General features: G+C 36.3%; 1 long non-coding RNA gene and 1 pseudogene across 1 annotated transcript in view; both read right to left on the minus strand.

Moving 5' to 3' along the window:
• LOC119624495 (uncharacterized) overlaps positions 1-24106 on the minus strand; it is a 112311-nt gene extending 88205 nt beyond the window's left edge. Inside the window, exon 1 of the long non-coding RNA XR_012095475.1 lies at positions 23752-24106. This is a non-coding gene — a long non-coding RNA (uncharacterized lncRNA). The remainder of the gene's footprint in view (positions 1-23751) is intronic.
• Positions 4414-7483, minus strand: LOC103240213 (activating transcription factor 7-interacting protein 2-like; annotated as a pseudogene).
• Positions 24107-25914: the final 1808 nt, after the last annotated feature.

A 25914-nucleotide genomic window follows, 5' to 3' on the forward strand; every position in this document is an offset into this window, starting at 1 on the left:
TGTGGGAAGGGCAGATATCCTACTCCCAAGCCATCTATTCGCTGAATGTTGTCAGTCCATCCTGACAAGTCCCATTTCCATCAGGCTCCATAAACCCTTCCCATTGCTCCTGGTCCCTCCCAGTCTGCTCAGTCTATAAATAAAGCCAGGATTTCATTAAACAACAACAATAATAGATACCTAGAATTAAACAACTATCATGTTGGCCACCATCACTTCCTATGAGCCCGATATCATGTTGCATGTTTTGTATGTATTACCTCATTGCATCTTAACAACTGTGCATTTAATGTATGCAGAACCTGAAGTTTTGAGAGATTAAATAACTTGTCTAGGGTTATTTTGCCTCTTCTTTCCCGGGGCCGGAATTTGAACCTAGGTCTTTCTGATGCCATTATAAACACATTAGCCCACAGCTCCCCTGATATGTTGAGGATTAGCAAGAGTGGGTCATAACTCGGCCTGTTAGAGAAATAATCTCAAGTATGATGGGAAAGAAAATGTCATTGGAAGGGGTTATGATGAGCTGGACAATGTAAGGTCACTGAAGGATTAGGAAATTAAAAGAGTAACCTAAATCCACTGAGAATTTCCATGGGAAAAACATATAAATGAATTTAGTAGCAGTCCCCTGGGTGCCAGTCCAGCAGCTGTAAATAGCATTCCCCGAAGTCTAATTTCCCTGTAATGGCTCTTGGTGTTAAGAGTTGAGTGAACAATTGTAATAATAAGCAGGTTAATCTTCCCTATAATTTACACTTGGTGAACTGTGGAGCAGGAGGCAATAAGGGCTTTGCCGAAGCACAGCAAATCCAGAGAAGGCATCTCAGCCTGTACTGTTCCTGGGAAAGGCGATTGTTTCCTTTGTGGCTCTGAGAGTATTGGAAAGAAAGCAGAGTACGAAGCTCTGTCAGGAATGATTGGTTGGGCCAATCCCATCCTTTCATTTTCAAGGCTTGCAGAGAGGCTTGGAGTAGGGTATGATTAAAGCTATCAGTCACCTGCGGCCACCGCAAGCTTTGGAAACAGACTTGGGTTTGAAGATTGGTCCTCCTGTGCAACCACAGGCAGGTTACAAGGACTAGAAGTTTCCTGGGCGTAGTTCCCATTCTGCAAGCCTTTTGGTAAAGCAATTTATTAAGGAGACTAAAAACTTGATCCAGTTAAGCATTTTTTAAATGTATTCTGGAGAAAAAAAATACTGGCTAAATTTAGGAGCTGGCTACGGGCCCTTAAAATGCCTGAGGATCAGGCTGAGTTTTTCCTCCTTATTTGTTTTGTTTCTAACAATAGGTAGGAGGCAACCTCATGGTGTTACGCACTTCATAGTTGGACAGAATGCATTGAAATCCCATCTTCTCCCCCAAGTTCTGAGAAATCTGCAAGACAGTTAAATCTCCCTGAGCCTCAGTTTCTTCATCTGTAAAAAAAAGGGACATTCATGTTTTGATGGTTCTTGAACAACTCTGGAAACCTGTGAAGTATACACTGGCTGACCAGTAAGTGCAAATTGTATGTAAGGAGGTTCTAAGAAGGTGAATCACCCACCTCCCAGTGCCCACGTCTCCACCCAATTCTGTTGTTCTCTGCTGAAACTCAAATATAGAGCTTGAATATCATCTTCTTGTGAAATACAGCATATACACAGAAAGATATACAAAAGAAAAATGTGTAACAGAAATAGAATGTAGAGGGCAGTGATTTGTCACAAAGAAGCACCTATGAGATCAATACCCAGGTGGAAGTCTAGGTCAGGGGTCAGCAAACTTTTTCTCTAGAGAGCAAGAGTAAATATTTTACGTAGCTGATCCCTTCAGCAACTACCTAACTCTGCTGTGTTAGTCCGTTCAGGCAGCTGTAACAAAATACCATAAACTGTGTGGCCTAGAAACAATAAAAATATACTTCTCACAGTTCTGGAAGCTGGGAAGTCCAAGATCAAAGTGCCAGCTGACTCAGATTCCACGTCTGGTAAAGGCCTGTTTCCCAGTTTCTGGCCTATAAGGTTCCCTCTCACTGTGTTCTCACTTGGTAGAAGGGGCAAGTTAGCTCTCTGGGGCCCCTTTTATAAAGATACTAATTCCATTTATGAGAGCTCCACCCTCATAATCTCATCACTTCCCAAAGGCCTCCTAGTATCATCACATTGGTGATTAGGTTTCATCATATGAATCTGGCAGGAAAGGCACAAACATTCAGGTCACAGCATCTGTATCTGTTGTTGCATTGTGAAAGGAGCCACAGACAATATTAAACAAAAGTGCCTGCATTGTTCCAATAAAATTTATTTATGAAAATAGGTACCAGACTGTAATTTACCAACTCCTGATTTAGATGATGATCAACACCCAGAAGCCACCTTATGTTTTCTCCTCAACAAGGGCAACATTATCCTGATTTTTATGGCAATTACTTCTATATTTTTCTTTATAGCTTTACTACCTAAACATACATTCCTAAGCACTAACTTTTTGCCTAGTTTTTGCACTAAATATAAATCAAGTCATACAGTATTTACTTTTTTGAATCTGGCTTTTTCATCAGACATAATTAGCACATGGCTCTAGATCATTCAACTTTACAACTGATACACATGCACATCACTTCCAGTTTGGCGCCATGGTCAATACACAGCTATGAATATTTTTATACAAATCTTAAAGTACATGTGTACATGAATTTCTGTGGGTATAAATCTAAGAAATTTTGGAAATTCCAAGAAATTTGGGATCATAGGGTATGTATATGTTCAACTTCAGAAGATTCTGACAACTCTTTTCCATAGAAATCATGTGAACTTGCATATCCACCAGCAATGCATGATGCCAAGGAAACAACATAATTTTTCTTCAGCCCTTATAAATGTATTGTTGGGACAGACTCCTGTTACTAAAGACAGATTAACAAGAGAGAAAACAGACAAGTGTATAAATGCAAACAGCATGCATCACATAAGAGAAACTTCAGTGAAAGGTACCTCAAAGCAGTGACTTGAAACTCTGGCTTAGTTAACAGCTTCAACAAAGAATAATAAATTTTAGAGAAGTGACAAGACAAAGCAAAGTTTTAAGCTTCCAGAGGTAGCTGTGAGTAGAATATGGGAAGAAACTAATGGAGTAAGGGTTATTTGTAGATTCCTCTGGAGCCATCTCTGAGCTAACAGCAGTCATCTCCAGTAAAGGATAATTTATATCCTGTCTTTAGGCAGTAGGGGCAGAGGAGAGAATAGAAAGAGCTCTTTCTCCCTTTGCTACTTTTTAATTGCCTTCAGTTCAAAAATATTTATTTCAAAGAGGTAGATTTTGGAGTGACACGTTCTGGTTTCCTTCAATGGGAAGAGTGCCAGCTGTTGCACCTGTACTCCAGAGCTGCACAGGACTTGGTATCACAGACTTCCAGAGCTTATCCATTCTGGTGAGTGCATCGGTAACTCACGGTTTTAATTTACATTCCCCAATTAGTAATGGGGCCCAACACCTTTCCATGTGTCATTTAGATCTCTTCATTTGTGAAGTGCTTATTCAAGTTTTCTGCCAATGTTTTCTATTTGGCTGTTTGACTTTTCCTTATTGATTTTTAGAAATTCTTTTTGTATTCGGCGTAGGAGCTCTTTGTTGACTATATGAGTAGCAAATCTTTTCTCCCACTGTTGGCTTACTTTTCACCAAGTCATTTGATGAAAAGAGAGGTTCTTGGTTTCAAGGTGGCAAACTTCATCTATTTTCCATCATAGTTAGAACTTTTTAAATATCCTGCCTAAAAAAATCTCTTCGTATCCCAAAGTTATGAAGATCTTAAGTTGCATTTCTCTATGATATTGTTCATCTAATCTAAATCTAGGTTGTTTTATTAATAATATCCCATTAGTATCATCCTATTATTTGGAATATTAGCAGAATCTCTAGCAAAGTTGATTTTTCATCCCTCACATTGGATATATATGTGTCTTCTCCCTTTTCTTCTTTTTTTTCATGAAATCTTTAAATTTTTATATTTATTTTTATCATCTAGCTCAAAATGTCATCTTTTCATAAAATCTTGGTGGAGGTGCACCCCAAGGATGACCTGGCCTCAGTCAAGAGCCGATTTTGTGGTGAGCCAAGATCGTGCCACTGCACTCCAGCCTGGGCGACTGAGTGAGACTCCGTCTCAAAAAAAAAAAAGAACCAATTTTTCTGTAGCTATGCTGACCACAGCAGGTCACTAAATGCTGATTGTCAATGGAGGAAACAGTGGCTGCTTGTATTCTAGGTCTTCTGATGAAAGCAGCAGTTCCCCAATCACCAAAGGTATTGTTCACAACACACCTCAGCAACATGGGTTCATGAGAGTGTATGTTTTAGAATTTATCCACTGGAAGGATATATTTAATACACATCAGAAGTTCATCAAATTACTGGCCACTTACAGCATATAGAAGAGGACTGTTTCTATAGAAAGGGCTCACAATCTGAGCTGACCTTTTACAACGGGAAATGGTATTACAGTGATATTGTAAACAACACAAATATGGAAAAATTGTAGTATAATATATAATTATTGAAGACCTCTTTTTTAGGTAAGATTTTCAGAAAGCTCAGGGATAGATTTTATATCACAGAATGGTCCATACCATCCAAAATATCTTTTGATTGAACAATAAAATAATATTTGTTGGAAGCTAAAAACTGAGTTAAAGTACAGGCCATTGGGAGTGGTAAAGCTTTAATTTCTCCAATCTTCTTCCAAATTAACTTATTATTAGGGTCCTCATAACACAGGAAGAGGTGGTAAGTTTCTACAGGAGAACACTGGGTCTCAAAACGCATTTCACTTTGAGCTCAGGCTTCTGGTGAGGAAGTGTGTCTGAGATTTTATCTACTAATTCAGGTATTAGTGGTGGTGGTTCTGAGAGTGGTGGCAGGTGCTGAAAGGACTCAGGAACCTGGGCTGCATTTTGTGCCAATGAGGTTGTTTCTTTTGAGTTTAAAATAGCTTTCAAAGGTACTCCAGGGTGGATACTGGACTTTCTGTATTGCCGTTGGATAGGCCTTCTTTTGTCAAATCAGTTGTAGAATCGAGTTTCCTCTGTACAGCCATAACTTCAGCAATGGGAGAATTGATGGAATTTCCTGATGTAATTTTTCTGATATCTGTTGGATTTAACTGGAGTTGTCAAATTAGGACTTTTCACTGAAATCAATATAAGATCATCATTGTTACTTTCAGAAACACTCATTTTGATCTGGTGACAAATTAATTTTTTACTTCCTTTTTTTGAAGCATTAGAAGGCTCATAATTCTCAAAAGACTTTCTTTAAACTGGACTATTAACTGACTCCAGATTATGTTGTTTTTTTTTTTTTTTTCTGAGACAGAGTCTCATTCTGTCACCCAGGCTGGAGTACAGAGGCGTGATCTCAGCTCACTGCAACCTCCGCCTCCCAGGATCAAGTTATTCCCCCACCTCAGCCTCCCGAGTAGCTGGAATTACAGGCACCGGCCACCATGCCCAGCTAATTTTCATATTTTTAGTAGGGACAGGGTTTGACCATATTGTCCACGCTGGTCTCGAACTCCTGACCTCAAGAGATCCTCCTGCCTTGGCCTCCCAAAGTGCTGGGATTCCAGGCATGAGCCACTGTGCTGGGCCCTGACTCCAGATTCTTATCCAAATTCATGGTCTGAATTTGCAAACTTACAGGCTCCATTACTGGATAACATGTTTGGTTCCAAACAATTCCTTTGAGAGAATAATACTGTTTTAATATGTCTTTGGAGTTTTGCTATTTTTGTGAAGCAATTCCTTCTTTTGTGAAGCAATTCACAAAAATTCATCAGCTATTCCTTCATGTTTATTCCTGCACTCTATCTTCCCAGTGCATTCGTTCAATTCTTTCAGTTTGTTATCAAATAGTTCATAATTTATACTATAGATAATCAAATATCTGACCTGTTCCAGGAATGCTGTTTGCCTTTCCAAACCTACACAAATATTTTCATTAATTTGCTCTGAAGTTTTCATGCATTTAATCTTTTCTTTGTTCTCCGAAAACATCCTCTTCTTTTGATAATGGCTGTTGTTATCAGTGTCAAGTGATGACTGCCAAGTTGAATCTGCACTTTCACAATTTGAAATGCTGGAAGGACAGGTTCTACTAGATTCTTCAGTTTTCAGAATGTCATCAACACAGTTGGTTACAAGTGACTGAATTCACCAAGTTAGGTGTTTTCTCAACAGGCACAAAACGTGAGCCTTCTGAACTTAAAATGTTGTCACTCTAATAAAAGGCAAATGTGATTCTGAATTGAAGTTTGTTTCTAAATGGAAAACCATCTGCTCAGTTTCTTATTATCCACAGTACTGGTTGCTGTAGACTTTGGCATCTGAATACCACCACTCAATAAACTCAGTGGACAGAAACTGGACTTTAGACTACAAGCCCCTTTGTGCTCAAAAAGGGATCCTGTTACATTTGTCTAATATTCAAAATGGTTTTCAGAATGGTTTTTTAGAAGTGTTCAGTGAATTTTTTGCCTCTTGTATAAAGACTATGCTTGGGGAATCTGTTGTTTTACTTGGCTTTTGGTACAGACAAACAACCTGTTCCAATTTTGTTTCGGAATGAACGATTTCTTCTACTGGTTTTCTGCAATTCCGAGAGAATACTTTACTTTTCTCTGGTATCAAACTTTTATTAGAGTCCAATGAGGAAGCACCATTTTCAGAATGTCTACATTTGCTAGTTATGACACTAGGACTGAAATTCTGATTACCACTTCAAACATTACGCCCGGCTGCTGCTGTTTTCAGTGCTTCAACATGCCTTGACTTATTCAGAATCTCCACTTGCTTCCGGCAACCTGGGGGCATTGTTTTATTTAATTTATTTTTATTTTTTGCTTTTAATGTCTTCCCTTTACTTCTATCCGGACTTGCCATCTTTCATATCCAGCAATGGATCCAAACCAAGAAGAAATCCCTGATTTACCGATATATACCAGTTCTTAAAACACACAGATCACTTCCAGTAAGGCACTGGTTCGTGTATTTCTATTGAAGCAGAGTCAATCTTAGGATGTAGTCTGTACATGTCTGCAGATAAGATTCATAAGTGCTGAATTCAGTGTAATTAGTCCTTCATTCAGATGCTTCATTTTTGCATTTTCAATTGCTTTCCTGTGATATAACTTATCTTTATCCTGAATGGCCTTCCCCATTAGTTTTGCAAATAGTTATGTCGCAGGTCATTTACTGGCTAGAACGGTGCCACTCCAACCACCTGATCCCCACCTTTTCTTCTTAATCCCAATAGAGGTATATCAAGGATGTTTGTCTTCTCAAAGGACTAACTTTGGGTTTGTTGATACTTTCCATTTTACTTTTGTTTCATTAATTTCTGCTTACATTTACCATTAATTTGCTTCTACTTTATTTGCTATTAATGTGCTGTTAGTTTTCCAGCTTTTAGAGAAATGTGCCTGAGTCAATGATTTTTTTAGTCTTTCTTCTTTACTGTACACACACACATGCCACGCACACATATTTTGATATTTTTATTATTATTCAGCTTAAATATTCTACTGTCCTGTGTGACTTCTTCTTTGACTCATGGGTTATGTTGAAATATATTTCTAAATTTTTAAATATATGAAAAATTCATAATTATGTCTTTGTTATTGATTTCACGTTTAATTGTAAAATTTTCAGGGAACATTCTCTGTATGATTTCAGTTCTCTGAAATTTGTTGAGATTTGTTTTATGACCCAGCATAGAGTCAATTAGAATATAAATATTTCATGTATACTTGAAAAGAAAAAAATGCATACTGTTAATTTGTTGCGTGGAGTATTTAAAAAATATTTATGAGGTTGTTTGCTAATTATGCATTTAAATGTCTCTATTATTCCCTTTTTTGCCTGTCGAATATCAAGACCAATGTGTTAAAAAAAATCTTCCAATACAAGTGTGGATTTGCTTACTTCTCTTCATGGTTGTGTCAATTTTATACATTTTGAAGGTGTATTATTAAGTGCATAAACATTTTAAGTTTATTTTTCAGTTGAATATTTTACAATTCTGAAATGTCCCTGTTTATTTCTAGTCATGTTTTTTGCCATGAATTCTGCTTTGTCTGGCAAAAATACAACTATATAAACTTTTTTATCATTAATGTTTAGATAATAAAATTTTGTCCATTCTTTTACTTTCAAACTTTCTGTGTTTTAATATTTTTCTCTATGTCAAGGTTTGAATACTATCTAATGACCTGCTATGTCCGATCTGCAGTTAAGCCTGTGCATTGAGATCTAAATTTCAAATACTGCAATTTTGGGTTCTAGAATGTCCTATCTAGACATTGTATCTAGATCTATGGGGAGATACTTTGAGATCATCAAAACATCCTACTCCTCATCAAATTTTCTCCTTCAATTTCACGTATATTGATGATTTATGCCTGATCCAGTCTCTATTGTGATGGTTATAAAATAGTGATTTTTCCACTTCTACTGCTTCCTCCATATTTACCAGTTGGCATTCTACTGGAAGAAATATTTGCAGCATATATCAACTGAGCACTCCCCCTTCTCATCCATTTGTCTGTCTATTATCTATCTGTCTATCACCTATCTATTACCTAAACTCATCCCTATTTAAACAGGTTATAAAATATAATTATATATATGTATAAAACATAATTATATGTTCCTATTGTTTTGATGCTCAAGTTGTCCCAGATTTGATCCAGTCAGTGACCTTTCAAGGTGGTTTCTTTATCTTTGTAACATACTCTCCTCATTTTATTTGTTTTTGAGTGCTTTCTTGTTTTCTGGCACTAAAAAAAAAAAAAAAAAAAAAAAAAAAGTTCCAGATCTATCTTGTACCTTCCCTGAGAAATGAGCCATTTCTCCAATGATTCCTGGTTTCTTTTTAATGATTTCCCTTTAGTGACTTTGGCACTAGATACACTCATTGCTACTGGAATGTCACTATATCTGTGTCTTTTCATTGTAGAGCTAAGTATATCTTACAAATAAGAAATCCTGCATTCATACTGGCATTCACAGTTCCCATCCAGCTCCACAGAGTTCTTCCTCACATTTCCCTATTTAATATTGAGACCTCTCTCTTCCACATTTAGAATCCTAGTTCCCAAAAACACCAAGCCATTTACTCAATCACTCAGTCCTACAATGCATTCAAATTATTTTCAAAATAGCTTTACTTGCACCACCAAAAGGAAGCTTTCTGAAAAATAGTTCAAAATTTGTAATTATTTTCTCTAAACTGAGGATATATAGTAGAGTCAAAGAGCTGTGTTCAAAAGTTATTTAGACCGGTGGTTTTTTCCCCCTACAATATGGTTATATGATTAATTTGAAATACAGCTGAATTTCTATGTCTGTTTGCATTTAGTTTTAGTTAATTTCTCTGTTCCTGATTATTCTATTTTGCTTTTTGGGTTATGTAGGATATTAACATGATTCCAAAAGTCAAAATTATGCAAAAAGGCCCATAGAAAGAGTAGCAATATTTGCCCTGCCCCTTCAATATCATTCCTCTTATATTTGTAAGTAACTTCTTTTACTGTTTTCCCCCTTCATTTCTTTTGGCAGAAGTAAGCAAATCACATGTTTTATTGTTTCCCTTTATTTGTTACACCAAAGATGGCATTCTATACATACACTTTTGCAGTATGCTTTTGGCCCCTTAAAGATATATTCTGAAAATTACTCCACATCAGTTCATGGAAATAATCTTCATTTTTTTTAAACAGATGCAAGATACTCCACTGTATGTAGGTGCTATATATCTTTTTTCAACCAACCTCCTATATGTAAGCATCTAAGCAATTTCCAGTATTTTGCATTCACACAAAATGCAGCAGTGAAAAACTTTATGCACATTGCTGGCAGTGTATTTTCAGAGTAAATTCTTAGAAATGGGGTTACTAAGTCTAAGGCTTAGCGAATATGTAATTGTATCAGATATTCTGGAATTCTCCTTTACAGAAATTACATCATTTTTTCATTCCCATAGGCAATACATGAGACTCCATATTTCCCTGCAACCTCATCTACTACACATTTGTCAAGCTTTTGAATTTTTCCCAATCTGAAGGGTAAAACATAATATCTTAGTTTAGTTTAAACTTTCATTTATCTTATCTTGAGTGAGGTTTTGTATTTAAGAGCTATTTTAATATTTTTCATAAATTGTTTGCTCATGTCTTTTGTCACTTTACTACCATTTTTTGTCACTTTTCCCTCTCAATCAAAAACAATTCTTTATATATTAGGGATATCAACCTGCATCTGTAATATATATTGCAAGTATTTTCTCCCAATGTGTCATTTGCATTTTGAGTTACTTATGGTATTCTTTGCCATTAAAAAATGTTTTTAAAACTTATTTTCTGCCAGGCGCGGTGACTCACGCCTGTAATCCCAGCACTTTGGGAGGCCGAGGCTGGCGGATCACGAGGTCAGGAGATTGAGACCATCCTGGCTAACATGGTGAAACCCTGTCTGTACTAAAAATACAAAAAATTAGCCGGGCATGGTGGCGGGCACCTGTAGTCCCAGCTACTCGGGAGACCGAGGCAGGAGAATGGCATGAACCCGGGAGGCGGAGCTTGCAGTGAGCCGAAATCGTGCCACTGCACCCCAGCCTGGAAGACAGAGTGAGACTCTGTATCAAAAAAAAAAAAAAAATTGATTTCTGTAGTCAAACTTATCAATCTTTTTTGTTTGCATCTGGATTTTAAGTTACAATTTGGAAACTTTCCCCTCCACTCAGGATATACAGGAATTCACCCATGTTTTCTTCAAGTACTTGTATAGTTTAATTTTGTATATGTTGATACCTGATTCATCTTGCATTTATTCTTGTGTATGGTATAAGAGAAGGATATAAATTTATATTTTACAAATGGCTATCTGTTTTTTCATACTACTTATTAAAAAGTAATTATTTGCCCCAGCGATTTGAGATACCACCTGTATTATATACATGGTTTCTTGACTTTCTGCTCCATTCCAATAGTCTTTTTGTTTATTCATGTGCCAGTACCACACCATTTTAGTTACAGAGGATTTGTAGTATGTTTAATAAGTTGTAGTATGTTTAATAAGTTGTTGTGTGTTAATAGTATGTTGTATGTATGTTAGTTAATGTAGTATGTTAATAGTATGTTGATAAGGCTTGTTCCATCTCAGAGCTCTTGCTTTTCAGTACTATTCCTAGTTATTCTTGTATCTTAATTTTTCCAGGCACTTTAGCTCCAGAACAAAAAAGTTTCTTGGTATTTTATTTTGATTACAATAGGTTTATAAATTAAATTAGGAAGAACTGACATCTCGATGATGTTGAGATGTCCTAACCGAGACACACTGTAGGGAAAAAAAAGCGGTGTCTTTTTCAGAGGATGTCTAGAGAGATTTGGACTCTGTCATCTGTCACTATTTTTTAGACACAGAGGCTTTTGTCATAGTTCACATTATTGAATCATCAAAGTTTAAATGTTAATTGTTAATTTTTTTACTCTCTTCCTGATCAATACAAGGAACTTAGAATGCTTTAATGCAATTTTGATTACATTAACTTTTAACTTTTATTTTAACTTTTATCTTTCAAACACAACAAGACTTTATTTTTGTCATTTTATATAGTCAATATCAATGTAGACTTAGCTATGTTATTTACCCTTTTCATTGTTCTTCATTCCTCCTTGGGTCTTCAATCTTCTGTCTGCGATTATTTTCCTTTGTCTGATTAATGTCCTTTAGAATTCCCTCTAATTCCTTTTAAGGTTCTACTAGTAACTAATTGTCTCAGTTTTGTTTCTCTGAAAATGTCTTTATAATATCTTCATTTCTGAGGAATATTTCTACTGGGTACAGAATTCTAGATTGGCAGTTATTTTCTTTCAGCATTTTAAATGGAAATTACATTACCTTCTAATTTCCATTGTTTCTCTTGAGAAATCAACAGTCTAGTTGTTGCATTGCTGAGAATAATCTGCATTGTTTCCTCTGCTTTCATAATTTTTTCAATTTGCTTACAAGTTTCAGGTGATTGCTATGATGTGCTTCTCTTTTTGTGTATTTCTTTTTGTCTATTATATTTGGAGTTTTTAGGTATTCTTGTAGCTTGAGATCTTTCATCAGTTTTGAAAAGTTCTCAACTATTATGTCTTCTTGTTTCTGTTTTACTTTTTCTTCTCTCCTTCTGAGACTTCAGTGATGTGTTTAGACTATCTCATTGTGCTCTCCATGTTTCTTACTCTCGTTAATGTATTTTCTTGCCTTTTGTCTCTCCTGCGTCATTCCTAATATTTTTCTCTAAGCTATACTCAACTTACTAGTTCTCTCTTCAGCTGTATCTAGTCAACTACTAAACTCAACCACTAAAATATTTTAGTTATTGTATTTTGACTTCTAGAAACCCCATTTGGTTTCTTTTTAGAGCTTCCAGATATCTACCAACATTCTCAACCTTTCCTACCTTCTTGGGCATGATAATCATAGTTATTTTAAAAGTTTACCAGATAAATTCAATATCAGGACTCCCTGTGAAATTATACCTGTTTATAAGTTGTTTCTGCAATTGCAGAAAGACCAAAGGACTATGTATTTCTTTTGCTTTTACAGTAGATCTCTTCTTGCTGGCTTAAATAAAGCATCTACAGGAGTCAGGCAGGTAAATAGAAATTAAAGTGATAGGAAAAGGTGAGGGACTGTGGCTAACTGGGGAATGTATGTTTCACCCAAAGGCCCTCAAATTAAAAAAAACTGTAAACATTTTCAGGTCAAACAAAATGCATCTATGAACTGAATTTGCTTCCCCAGTGCCACAAATTTGTAGTCCCAAAACTACAGATTAATGTATTCCTGTCCTTTACTCCAAATATGAAAGTCTAGGAAAATAAACTTTCTGGTAGTTGCATTCATTTACTCCTTGTGGAGGACAGAACCTAAGGAATTATTGTGAAGTCGTAATAGCCAATGTTTATAAAGTCCATGTATGCTAAGAATTCCTCTGAAGACTTTATATATATATATAAATTTAATCCTTACTACAGCATTATGAATAAATGTTTTATTATATGTCTTATGGATGAGGAAACTGAAGTACAAAGAGATTAACTGGATTCAGACCCCAGCAGTCTGTCTCTAGTACTTGGTATTTGCCACTACACAGTGCCTAGTCAGGATACATGGGGAAAGAGGGCCTAAAGTTCTGAAAGTTGAAAGTCTTGATTGAGTTCCACCTGATTCAGTAACTGTGAAATTCACAAACGAGCAGAAAGAAATGTGCTATTTTTACTGGAGGAAAATAAATAATTAAAAAAGTGTATGCCTCAGGAGAATAAGATAAGCTTTAAGAGACCTGTACTATTTCAACCCCATAGGAGATAGTGTACTTGTTCACACACCAAGCACATTGCTACTACAACCAGCATATGAGAAAGCTATCATACAAAGACTCTCTGTAACCAGGAAACTCTTACAGAGTCTTCACCCATGAAAGCACTAAGAACTGAATTAGGTTATAACTAACTATAAGCATGAAAGTCTTATCCTTAAGAAGAAAAAAGAAATTTAACAACAAATAAAAGAAATACTGTCAAGTCAAACATAAATTCAAGAACAATTAGAAGAAATAATCCACTCAAATGAGAAGGAACCAGAAAACTAACTCTGGTGATATGACAAAACAGAATGCTATAGTACCCCCCAAAAAAAATCACACTAGCTCTCCAGCAATGGACCCAGGCCAAGATGAGATAACCTTTAAAATAACCTATAAGGAACTCAGAAGGTCAATTGTTAAGCTACTTGAGGAGATATCAGAGAAAGGTGAAAAACATCATAAACAAATTAAGAAGTAGCTCAGGATATAAATAAAACATTTTCTAGAGAGATAGATATCATCAAGAAAAACCAATCAGAACTTCTGGAAATGAAAGACAGACTGAGGGAATTACAAAATGGGTGGAAAGTTTTAACGATAGACTAGAATAAGTAGAAGAAAGAATTTCAGAGCTCGATGATGGGCTTTTGAATTAACCCTATCAGACAAAAATAAAGAAAAAACAATCTAAAGAAATGAACAAAATCTCCAAGAAATATGGGATTATGTAAAAATGCCAAACCTAAGAATAATTGATGTCCCTGGGGGAGAAGAGAAAATAATAGGTCTGGAAAATTTGTTTCAGGAAATAATTGAGGAAAACTTTCCTGGCCTGGCTAGAGATCTAGATATCCAAATCTAAAAAGCTCAAAGAACTCCTGGGAAATTCATTGCAAAAAGACCTTCACGAAGGCATAGCGTCATCAGGCTATCTAAAGTCAACATGAAGGGAAGAATTCCAAGAGCAGTTTTTGTAGGTTACCTGATGCTTTTATTGTACTGCTCTTTGAAGTTAGAGCAGCAGACTTCTCAGCAAAAATCTTACAAGCCAGAAGGGATTGGGGTCCTATTTTTAACCCCCATAAACAGAAAAAAAAAACTGTCAGCCAAGAATTTTATATCCTGCAAACCTAAGTTTCATAAATGAAGGAGAAATAAAGTCATTTTCAGACAGACAAATGTTGAGGGAATTTGTCACTACCAAACTAGCACTCTAAGAAATGCTGAAAGGATTTCTAAATCTTGAGACAAATGCCTGATATGCACCAAAATAGAACCTCTTGAAAGCTTAAAACTCACAGGGCCTATAATACAATAACACAATGAAAAACAAAACTAGGTAATAATTAATATGATGAAGAGAACTATACCTCGTATCTCAATATTCACGTTGAGTGTAAATGGCCTAAACACTCCACTTAAAAGATACAGAATGACAGAGTGAATAAAAAATTGCAATCCAAATATCTGCTGTCTTCAAGAGACTCACCTAACACAGAAGGATTCACATAAACTCAAGGTAAAAGGGTGGAAAAAAGTACTCCATGTAAATGGAAACCAAAAGCAAGCAGGAGTAGCTATTCTTCTATCAGACAAAACAGACTTCAAAGCAACAACAGTAAAAAAAAGACAAAGATGGTCACTATATAATGATAAAGGGATCAATTTAACAAAAAGATATTACAATCCTAAATATATATGCACCAAGCACTGGAGCTCTTAGATTGATAAAACAACTACTACTAGACCTAAGAAATGAGATAAATAGCAAAACAATAATATGGGAGACCTCAATACACCACTGACAGCACTAAACATATCTTTGAGACAGAAAGTCAACAAAGAAACAATGGACTGAAATGACACATTAGAACAAATGGGCTTAATGAATGAATATTTACAGAACACTCTACCTAAGATCTGTAGAATATATATTATTCTTATCAGCACATGAAACATTCTCCAAGATAGAACCTATGATAGGCCATAAAACAAATCTCAATAAATTTTAAAATAATCAAAATTATATTGAGTATCTTTTCAGATCACAATGGAATAAAACTGGAAACCAAATTCAAAAGGAACCCTTAAAACTATACAAATACATGAAAATTAAATAATCTGCTCCTGAATGATATCTAGATTAACAATAAAATCAAGATGAAAATTTAAAAAAAAATGTAAATGAATGATAATAATAAATTATTAAAACCTCTGAGATACAGCAAAAGCAGTGCTAAGAGGAAAGTTTATAGTGCTAAATGCCTATATCAAAAAGTCTGAAGGAGTACAAATTGACAACCTGTTGTCACACCTCAAGGAACTGGAGAAACAAGAACAAACTAAACCTGAAACTAGAAGAAGAAAAGAAATAACAAAAATTAGAGCAGAACTAAATGAAATTTAAACAAAAAAGAAATCAAAGATTAATGAAACAAAAAGCTGGTTCTTTGAAAAAATAAATAAAATCAATAGACCACTAGCTAGACTGACCAAGAAAAGAAGACAGAAGATCCAAATAAGCTTAATTAGAAATGAAACTGGAGACATTGCAACTGATACTACAGAAATACAAAAGATCATTCGAGACTATGATGACCATCTTTATGTGCACAAACTAAAACATCTAGAGGAAATGGACAAATTCCTGGGAACATACAACCCTCCTAGATTAAATCTGGAAGAAATAGAAACCTTAAATAGACCAGTTACAAGCAACGAGATTGAATCAGTAATTTTAAAATTGCCAACCTAAAAAGCCCAGGACAGTTGGATTCATAGGTGAATTCTACCAGACATTCAAAGAAGAATTAGTACCAATTCTACTGAAACTATTCCAGAAATTTCTATTGAGCAAGAAAGAATTCTCCCTAAAACATTCTATGAAGCTAGTATCACCCAGGTACCAAAATTAGGAAAGGACACCACAAAAAAAAGAAAACTACAAACCAACTTCCCTGATAAATGCAAAAATCCTCAACAAAATATTAACTAACTTGTAGCAGGACGAGCCACAGACAAAACTCCTCAAACACCGAATTAAAGAAGGAAGGGGTTTATTCAGTCAGGGGCATCGGCAACACTCCTGTCTCAAGAGCCAAGCTCCTCAAGAGAGCAATTCCTGTCCCTTTTAAGGGCTCACAACTCTAAGGGGGTGCTTGTGAGAGGGTCATGACTGATTGCGCAAGCAGCGGGTACGTGACTGGGGGCTGCATGCACCGGTAATTAGATCGGAAAAAAACAAGATAGAGATTTTCACAGTGCATTTTATACAATGTCTGTAACCTATAGATAACATAACCGATTAGGTCAGGAGTTGATCTTTAACTACCAGGCCCAGGGTGCGGCACCGAGCTGTCTGCCTGTGGATTTCATTTCTGCCTTTTAGTTTTTAATTCTTCTTTCCTTGGAGGCAGAAATTGGGCATAAGACAATATGAGGGTTGGTCTCCTCCCTTAAACTGAATCCAACAACACATCAAAAAGATAATTCATCATTATCAAATGGGTTTTATCCCCGGGATGCAGAGATGGTTTAATATACACAAATCAATAAATGTGATATATCTCACAAACAGAATTAAAAACAAAAACTATATGATCATCTCAATAGATACAGAAGAAGCATTCGGCAAAATCCAGCACCTTTTTATGATAAAAACTCTCAACAAATTATGCACTGGAAGGACTTACCTCAAAATGTAAAAAGCCATATATGACAAACTCACAGCCAACATCATACTAAATCAGTTAAAGTTGAAAGCATTCCTCCTGAGAACAGGAACAAGACAAGGGTGTCCACTTTCACTACTCTTACTCAACAGAGTTCTGGAAGTTCTAGCCAGAGCAATTAGGCAAGAGAAAGAAGTAAAGGGCATCTGAATTGAAAAAGAGGAAATCAAACTATCACTGTTTGCAGATGATATGACTGTATACCTAAAAAATCCTAAAAGTAGACACATAGACCAATGGAACGGAATAGAGAACTGAGAAATAAAGCCAAATACCTACAGCCAACTGATCTCTGACAGAGCATTAAAAATCGTAAATTGGAGAATGGATACCCTATTTAATAAATGATACCGGGAAAGCTGGCAAACCACAGGTAGAAGAATGAAACTGCATCCCTATCTCTCGCCATATACAAAAATCAACTCAAGATAGATCAAAGACGTAAATATAAGACCTGAAACCATAAAAATTCTACAAGACAACATTGGAACAACTCTTTTAGACATCAGCCTAGGCAAATAATTTATGACTATGACTCCAAAAGTAAATGCAACAAAAACAAAATAAATAAATGAGACCTAATTAAACTAAAAGATTTCTGCACAGCAAAAGAAATAGTCAACAGAGTAAACAGACAAACCACAGATTGGGAGGAAATATTTGCAAACTATGCATCCAACAGAGGACTAGTATCCAGAATCTATAAGGAACTCAAATCACAAAGAAAAAAAACCACATAATTCCGTTAAAAAGTAGACAAAGGACACGAATAGCCATTCCTCAAAAGAAGATATACAAATGGCCAAAAAACATGAAAAAATGTTTAACCTCCTAATCATCAGGAAAAGGCGAATTAAAACTATAGTGAGATACCACCTTACTCCTGCAAGAATGGTCATTATTAAAAAGTCAAAAAATAATAGATGTTGGCATGGATGTGGGGAAAAGGGAACACTTGCACACTGCTGGTGGGGATGTAAATTAATACAACCTCTATGGAAAACAGTATGGAGATTCCTTAAAGAGCTAAAAGTAGATCTACCATTCAATCCAGCAATTCCACTACTGGGTATCTACCCAAAGGAAAAGAAGTCATTATTATGAAAAAGACACTTGTACACATTTGTTTATAGCAGTACAATTCACAATGGCAAAGATGTGGAACCAACCAAGGTGCCCAATGACTAATGAATAAAGAAAATGGGGTGTATTTACACTATGGAATGCTTCCCAGCCATTAAAAAGAATAAAATAGGCTGGGCACGGTGGCTTATGCCTGTAATCCCAGCACTTTGGGAGGCCAAGGCAGGCAGATCACAAGGTCAAGAAATTGAGACCATCCTGGCTAACATAGTGAAACCCTGTTTCTACTAAAACTACAAAAATCAGCTGGGCGTGGTGGCGGGTGCCTTTAGTCCCAGTTACTCAGGAGGCTGAGGCAGGAGAATCACTTGAACCTGGGAGGTGGAGGTTGCAGAGAGCCAAGATCATGCCACTGCACTCCAGCCTGATGACAGAGCAAGACTCCGTCTCAATAAATAAATAAATGAACAAACAAACAAACAAACAACATAATGTCTTTTACAGCAACTAGGATGGAGTTGGAGGCCATTATTCTATGTGAAGTAACACAGGAGTGGAAAACCAAAAACCATGTGTTTTCACTTATAAGTGGGTGCTAAGCTATGAGTACACAAAGGCATAAGAAGTGATATAATGGACTTTAGAGATTCAGAAGGGGAAGAGTGGGAGGGTGGCTAGGGATTAAAAAAAAAGTACGCATTAGGTACAATGTACACTACTCAGGTGATGGGTGCACTAAAATCTCAGAATTCACCACTCTATAATTCATCCATGTAATAAAAACCACTTGTACCCCAAAAGCTATTGAAATACAAACACAAAACAAAGAAACAAAGAAATGTGCTGTTTTCAGAAGTACTCTGAGGTGCTCTGTTCCTTAAACACTACTGTGTTGTCATTCTTTCTTTTATAAACTGGAATGGGTTTGAATGTCAATTCAATTAGTAAAAGTATAATTGCTGTCTTCATAAACCATACTTTGACATTTAATATGTGAAACATGACCGTTTTATGAGCAAACCAAGTTATCCATAATACATTTTTATGTTCTGCAGCTATCAGGATGGCTTCAGATTTATAGAGTGCTAAAAATGTAACTATATCATAAATATCAATTTTCCCTAAAATTATCCCTTTTAAATAAAACAGAAAAAATGATATTTCTGCCAATGCCTCTGTTCCAATGATCTAAAATTCTTGAAAAGTTGAAATTCCTCAAAGATTGAGGGTCCTCGTGCAGCTCTGTACAGTCACACATAGTAAAGTGTGTCTTCAACTATGCACTTTTCTGGGAAGCTTGTGGAGTCATCCATATATGCATGGGATTGGAGAAGATAAGCCCACCAACAAATTTTAAATAGCTCTACAGAGCAGTTCTTAGACAAGACCTTGCTGGTGATGAGATGAGGCAGTCTGAGAGTGTGGGCCTCCCTGTGGTCATGCTGGAGCTCTGAGGAAGGAGTAATTATTTTACCGTGTAGGGAGGAGTAGAGGGATCTGTGAGTGGGAGATGTTTGAAAGCTCATACCCTGCAAAGCTCTTTCATCCTCTATGCCAGGACTATGGATGGGAACAGACTTCTCAGGTCCTGGAAGCCTCCCCTGGTCTCTTAGAAGTCCAAACTGAGTGAGAGGTTGACAGGAGACTCTGAAAACTCAGAGTATCTCTGAATGAGAGGCACCGATGGGCCAGACAGGAAAGGAGGACAGAAAACATGCTTTAAGGGGAAGGAAAAGGATAGGCAATGCTGAATTCAAGAGCAGTTAATGGCTCAGGCAGTCACACCTGAAACACAGTGAGTGGGTTTAGAGTGGTGGGGAGGAGGTAGAGCAATGACAGAAATCAGTAAGATCAGTGAGATCCAATGGAAAGCCAAAAACAAATTCAAGTACATATGGGAATTTAGCTCACAGCAGAGGTTGTTTTTCAAGTGAGTGAGTAAACTGATTATTCAATAAACTATATTGGTACAAAACACTAACATTGGGCCAAAATGAAGTCAGGTTTATACCACACAGAAAAATATGTATCAGATGGGTTCAAAATTTAAATGTGAATGTGTTTTATTAAAAAAAGCATAAAAGATTACCAAGGCGATAGACACATTAATTAGTTTGATTGTGGCAATCATTTCACAAGTATATGTTGTATATGTGCATCAGAACATCACATTGTACACCTCCAATATATAATTTTTATTTGTCTGTTGGACCTGAATAAAGCTGGGGAAAATAACCATTAAAAAAATTTCAGGAAAAGATGACAGTATATGGGCAAGTTTATAAAACTTCTTTATCCAAAACCTACATAAGTGAACAAACCTATGTAAGTAAAGTAAATAGCAAATATACCATCAACATTGAAACTGTAAGGATCTCAGTCTCACACCACAAAGAACTATTATCTCATAACTGAAATTAAAATTATTTGACTCTAGGAGTTGACAAAGATAATGCAAAACAGGACCATGAACACTAAAAGGAAAACATTATTTAAAATCTTACTGATACCCACCCTACCACACAAATGGGAGTAAGAGGAACCACGGCTAAAATGGCGCAGAGGAAAAATGTGGAATGTCCCACAGAAAGCTACCTTTCCCCAGCGCAAATAACTTCCTGAGCACAGCATGGGAGGGAAACAAGAGAAGATGTCCCTCAGGATAAGGCAAGAGGCCTAGTTGGGCGGGAGGAAAAAATAACAAGCCTTTCAGCCAAAAGCCAGGAACCTCTAAGATTTTATGTAAAGATGACTAGCTCACTCCAAAACGGAAGAACACAGCACAGGACCGAATCTGGCCTCAATGACTTGACAGTTATGTTACCCAGAGCAGTTACCCAGAGCAATGAATCCTTGTAAGCCTTTAAGTGTTGTCACTAAAGCTATCATAATTACAAAACACAAGGTGAAATGTACAATTCTTGACATAAAAACCATGTTAGAAAAAGGTATGTATTATAAGCTGAAACAAAAATCCCAGATTATACCAACAAAATCTTAACAAGTAGGGATGCGTGAGGAAGTACATATACTATTTTTTTATCTTTCATGGGAGATGGGGCTGTCTGCAGATACTGTTTAATCTATAAAGTTGATAATCTAAGACTAAGAGCACAGTCATGTGTCACTTAACAGGGATATGTTCTGAGAAATGTGCTGTTAGGGGATGTCATCATTGTGTGAGCATCACGGAGTGTACTTTCCCTAAACAGATGATACAACCTACTCCACACCTAGGCTATATGGTAGCCTAGTGCTCCCAGGCTACAAACCTGCACAACATGTTACTATACAGACAACTGGAATGCAATAGTAAGCATTTGTGTATTTAAACATAGGAAAGGTACAGTAAAAATACAGTATAAAAGTTTTTTAAAATAGTACCACCTGTATAGGACACTTACCAAGAATAGTGCTTGCAGGACAGGAAGCTGTTCTGAGTGAATCAGCGAGTAGTGAGTGAATGTGAAGGCCTAGGACATTACTGTACACTACTGTAGACTTTATCAACACTGTGTACTTAGGCTACAGTACATTTATTTTTTAAATAAAGTAATTGAGCTACAGTGTTACAACAGCTATAGTGTCACTAGGTGACAGGAATTTTTCAGTTCCATTGTAATCTTATGGAACCACCACTGTAGATGCAGCCTACCACTGACTGAAACATCATTATAAGGAACATGGCTATTATGTTTAACTATGTTAAGTATATATATGCAGACTTACCAAGTAGTAAAGCTGAATACCGCCCAAATTAATGAAGCAGAAAAGATAAAAAAGCAAACAAACATGCAACAATAGAATACTAGAAAATAACAAGAAAGAATTTAAAAAAGCAGAAAATAGAAATTAGATGACAGATAAAAACTAAACACATCTATTACAACAGTAAATGTTAACATGAGTTGATGGGTGCTGACGAGTTGATGAGTGCAGCACGCCAACATGGCACAAGTATACATATGTAACAAACCTGCACGTTATGCACATGTACCCTAGAACTTAAAGTATAATAATAAATAAAAATAAAAAGTTAACCTAATGCATAAAAAGAATTCTCAGATTAGATTTAACATGAACTAAATCTAGCTGTAAATGATCTATAGAAAAACAGCACAACTTTTACTAGATTGCTTTCATTTGCTTTCCAGATCTACTCTGTTACACCGCACTGCTTTGTGAACCAGGAGGCCAACCAATACCAATATATTCACACACGGCCTTGCCTCCAGCTTCCAGGTGGGCTTGGTCAGAGGAAGCACCAGCCTAAGGTCTGAGGGAGGGCGGGAGGGAGGGGAATGAGGCTGGGGCGTTATCTCCCTGGCTCCCTTGGGCAGGATCACCACAGTGGGCTGCCTCCCGCCTCCAAGGGCCACAGCTGCCATTAGGCAGCACCTTCTCTTCAGGCTCTGTCAGGCAAAGAAGGGGTAGTAATGTTGCCCAATGGTTAAGTCCAAGGGTGATACGCTGTCCCTGTGGTTTCTCCACACCCTTGCTCACACCTCTCTAAACAGTCCCTTTATTAAATTCTCATCAAGTTACCTAATTTGAGCATGGCATCTGTTTCCTGCCAGGACCTTGACTTATACCCACCCAAACAAAATTACTCATAAAGCTGAAAGTAAAAGAATAGGAAAGGAATACTAGGAAAATTTAAAAACAAAAACAAAAGTCAGGGTTTGTCTTCCTCAGAAAATGCTGAGTTCAAAAAAAGGTCATTAAATGGGATTTAAAAGATCACATTGTACTGATGAAGGATAAGATCTGCATTGACATAAAATTATCTTGAAGTTGTACGTGGTAAATTATACAGAATTAAAACATACAAAGCCAAAAAAATTACCAGAAATGCAAAGTAAAAGGAGGCCAAAATCCAATAGCAATGAGGCATTTTAATACAGCTTTCTCAGTTGTTAAAGATCGAGTTAAACATTAGCGGGGAAAATTAGTAAAATCTGAACAAACTCTGAGATTTAGATAACAGAATTGTACCCATGTTAAGGTCTTAGTTTTTTTCACATATACTGCAGTTATGCTGATTAACATTCAGGAAAGATAGGCAAAGGGAAACCATCTGTACTACGTAGGTGTGGGGAAACTGTACTATTTTTGCAAACTTTTCTGTAAATGTAAAATTATTCTAAAATAGAACATTTAGAAAAATATCAAGTTATTAAAAGATAGAAACATATAAAATCTGAATGATGTAATTAACAATATCGACCCAAGAACAGAAACTACTCTTTTTTCCTCATGTAGTCATAAAATGCAAACATTCTCTATACCTTAAACAAAAATCAACTCAAAAATTCTAAAAAGTAAAAGCATCAAACCACATTATTAACCACAATCCAAAATTAAGTAGAAACAAACCAAAATCCTCAACCATTTTTAAACTTTAAAACTTTCTCTAAGACCCTACATAACTCCTAAGTTTAAGAGGAAACTAAAACCACAATTGCAGGAAGTAGCAGCCCATGCTGGTTGCATTTTCAATAACCATTTTTTCTTTCTTCCTATCTTATTTCAAATTTTACCTGATTTTTAAAAATATTCCCTCTTCTCCAAGAAGCCATCTGTTTCAGGTGAGGCAGGTTCCACTCCTGCTTCTAGGGGGTAGAATCTTGTTTGGTCTGAATCAAATCATAGCGGTCTCATTCCTACCACTAGCGATTAGAAATGGTCACTTGAAACATCCTGACAAATGAACTTTGAAGGAAAGTCAGATGAATGTCTTCTTGCTAAGGTTTACTTCAGTGCTAAAAAGAAACTGTCCCCTTTCTGTGTCTGAAAATTGTCATGGGCATGTGACACTCAAAGCTGCACCTTACCAACATGAAAGAAACTTACTTAAGAACAATCCCCATATACTAAAGGTAGCAGAACAGAATGATCAGAATAATGTGCGTCATTGATGGTATCATTGAACCGCTGAATAAACCAGCCCTGAAACCCTCCTACCTCAAACTTCTTAGGAAAAAATAACTCCTCAAGGTAATTGTCAGTTTTCTGTTATTTGCTACAGAAGGAATCCTAACTGATGTATCAAATATCTGAAAAGTAATAAAAAAAAAAAAAAAGAATTACATATTCAACCCTGTAGGGTCCAGCCAAAGCATTATTCAGAAGAAAAGTCATTCCCTTTCATCTCTTTCATTCCCTATATATATATATTATCTCTAATAGATTAGGCATTTAAATCAAGAAGCTGGAAAAAAGAAAGGCAATATAATGTCAAGGAAAGTAGAAAAATAATTAAAACATAAATTCAATGCTTTTTCTGTTGCCAACTTAACTCTGCATATAGGCCTACAACCTCCTTTAAAGTGGAGTATTTTCTCCTTCTCAGCTTCTCTATCATCTCTTAAGCTCAGCTACAGATTTTGTCACCCTTCTCCTAGTCCCAACGCAGGGAGGGTAAATAGCAATCCACTTAGCTTCCTAGTACTTCTAGGAAGGTAAGCACTTACCAGGTCACTGCTCTATCTTGCTTGTCAAACCAGTCTATTCGGCTCAGATAATCAAGAGCTGACTGTGATGTTAAGGTTCTTGATATACAGGAAGGTAGGATCTCAGCTCAAATACTGTAAAACAAGAGCATCAGATGGCACAGACAGGACTCTCTAGAATGGAGTAAGAGAAATACATGCCAAGCGAAAACAAACATATCCTCATAACTTATCTGATAAGGATGTTCATCTGTTCCTTGGTGAGGAACCAGTAGATGTTTTCCTCAGAACACTTTCTAGGTCATTTATAATTGGCTGCATATGTTTATGCTGAGGTTAAGGTAGCATGAACTGTATCTAATTCTCATTCTAGAGCATGAATTCAGAAATTCACCCGAAATTCTTCTGTCAATCTATTTAGATCTTACATTAAAATGCTATTTAATTAAAGACATATGTTTGGACTTAGGGAGCCAAATCTGACTATAATAAACAATGTTCTGATCACCAAATGGGTGAAAACAAATAAGCAGATCCCCTACATCATCATCATTAGCATCATCATCATCATCATCACCACAACAATAATAGCGGATAACCCTTACTGGGCACAGAAACCCTTATTTGCTGTATGACAGAAACTACACCAAGCATTTCACATACATCACTTCATTTAATTCTGAAAGATGAGGAAGTAGAAAGTGGGATTCAAACTCAAGTTTGCCTGCTGCCAAAATCCACATTTAACCATAACAATAAAGTAACCAAACCAGGCTTTTCTTTTTTCTATCTGATGCTGCTAAATATTACACATTCACAGTGTTTCTACGTTCATACTCGTAACAAGCCAGTGAAGGAAGAATTATCCCCATCTTACAGATGAGTCTCAAAGATGTGAATAATATTCACAGATCATGTATTGATTAAGTGGTAGAACCAGTACCTGGTCTTCCTTATCCTCCAAAGCCCAGGCTTTTTCCATGCAGTATCTTGTCATGCAAGCCATTCCTCACTTGACTATAAGATGAACAATGAAGGTAAGGAATTGTCCCCTGGGATCAACACGGAACTTTTCCCTCTCTGCCTCTTTTTCCCATCCCTGGAAAACAAAGCAGTTCTGTGCCCTTCACTATTCATTGCTCACCATCATTATCTTCAGGCAATTTTTTTATCTTGATGATTTTTTTTTCTTTTCCATTTTCTTATCAAGGGTTTGTACACAGGCTATGATTGTGTCACTCAAGATGACAG

Source organism: Chlorocebus sabaeus, chromosome 1 (assembly GCF_047675955.1).
Source record: "Chlorocebus sabaeus isolate Y175 chromosome 1, mChlSab1.0.hap1, whole genome shotgun sequence".
Taxonomy (NCBI): Eukaryota; Metazoa; Chordata; class Mammalia; order Primates; family Cercopithecidae; genus Chlorocebus; species Chlorocebus sabaeus.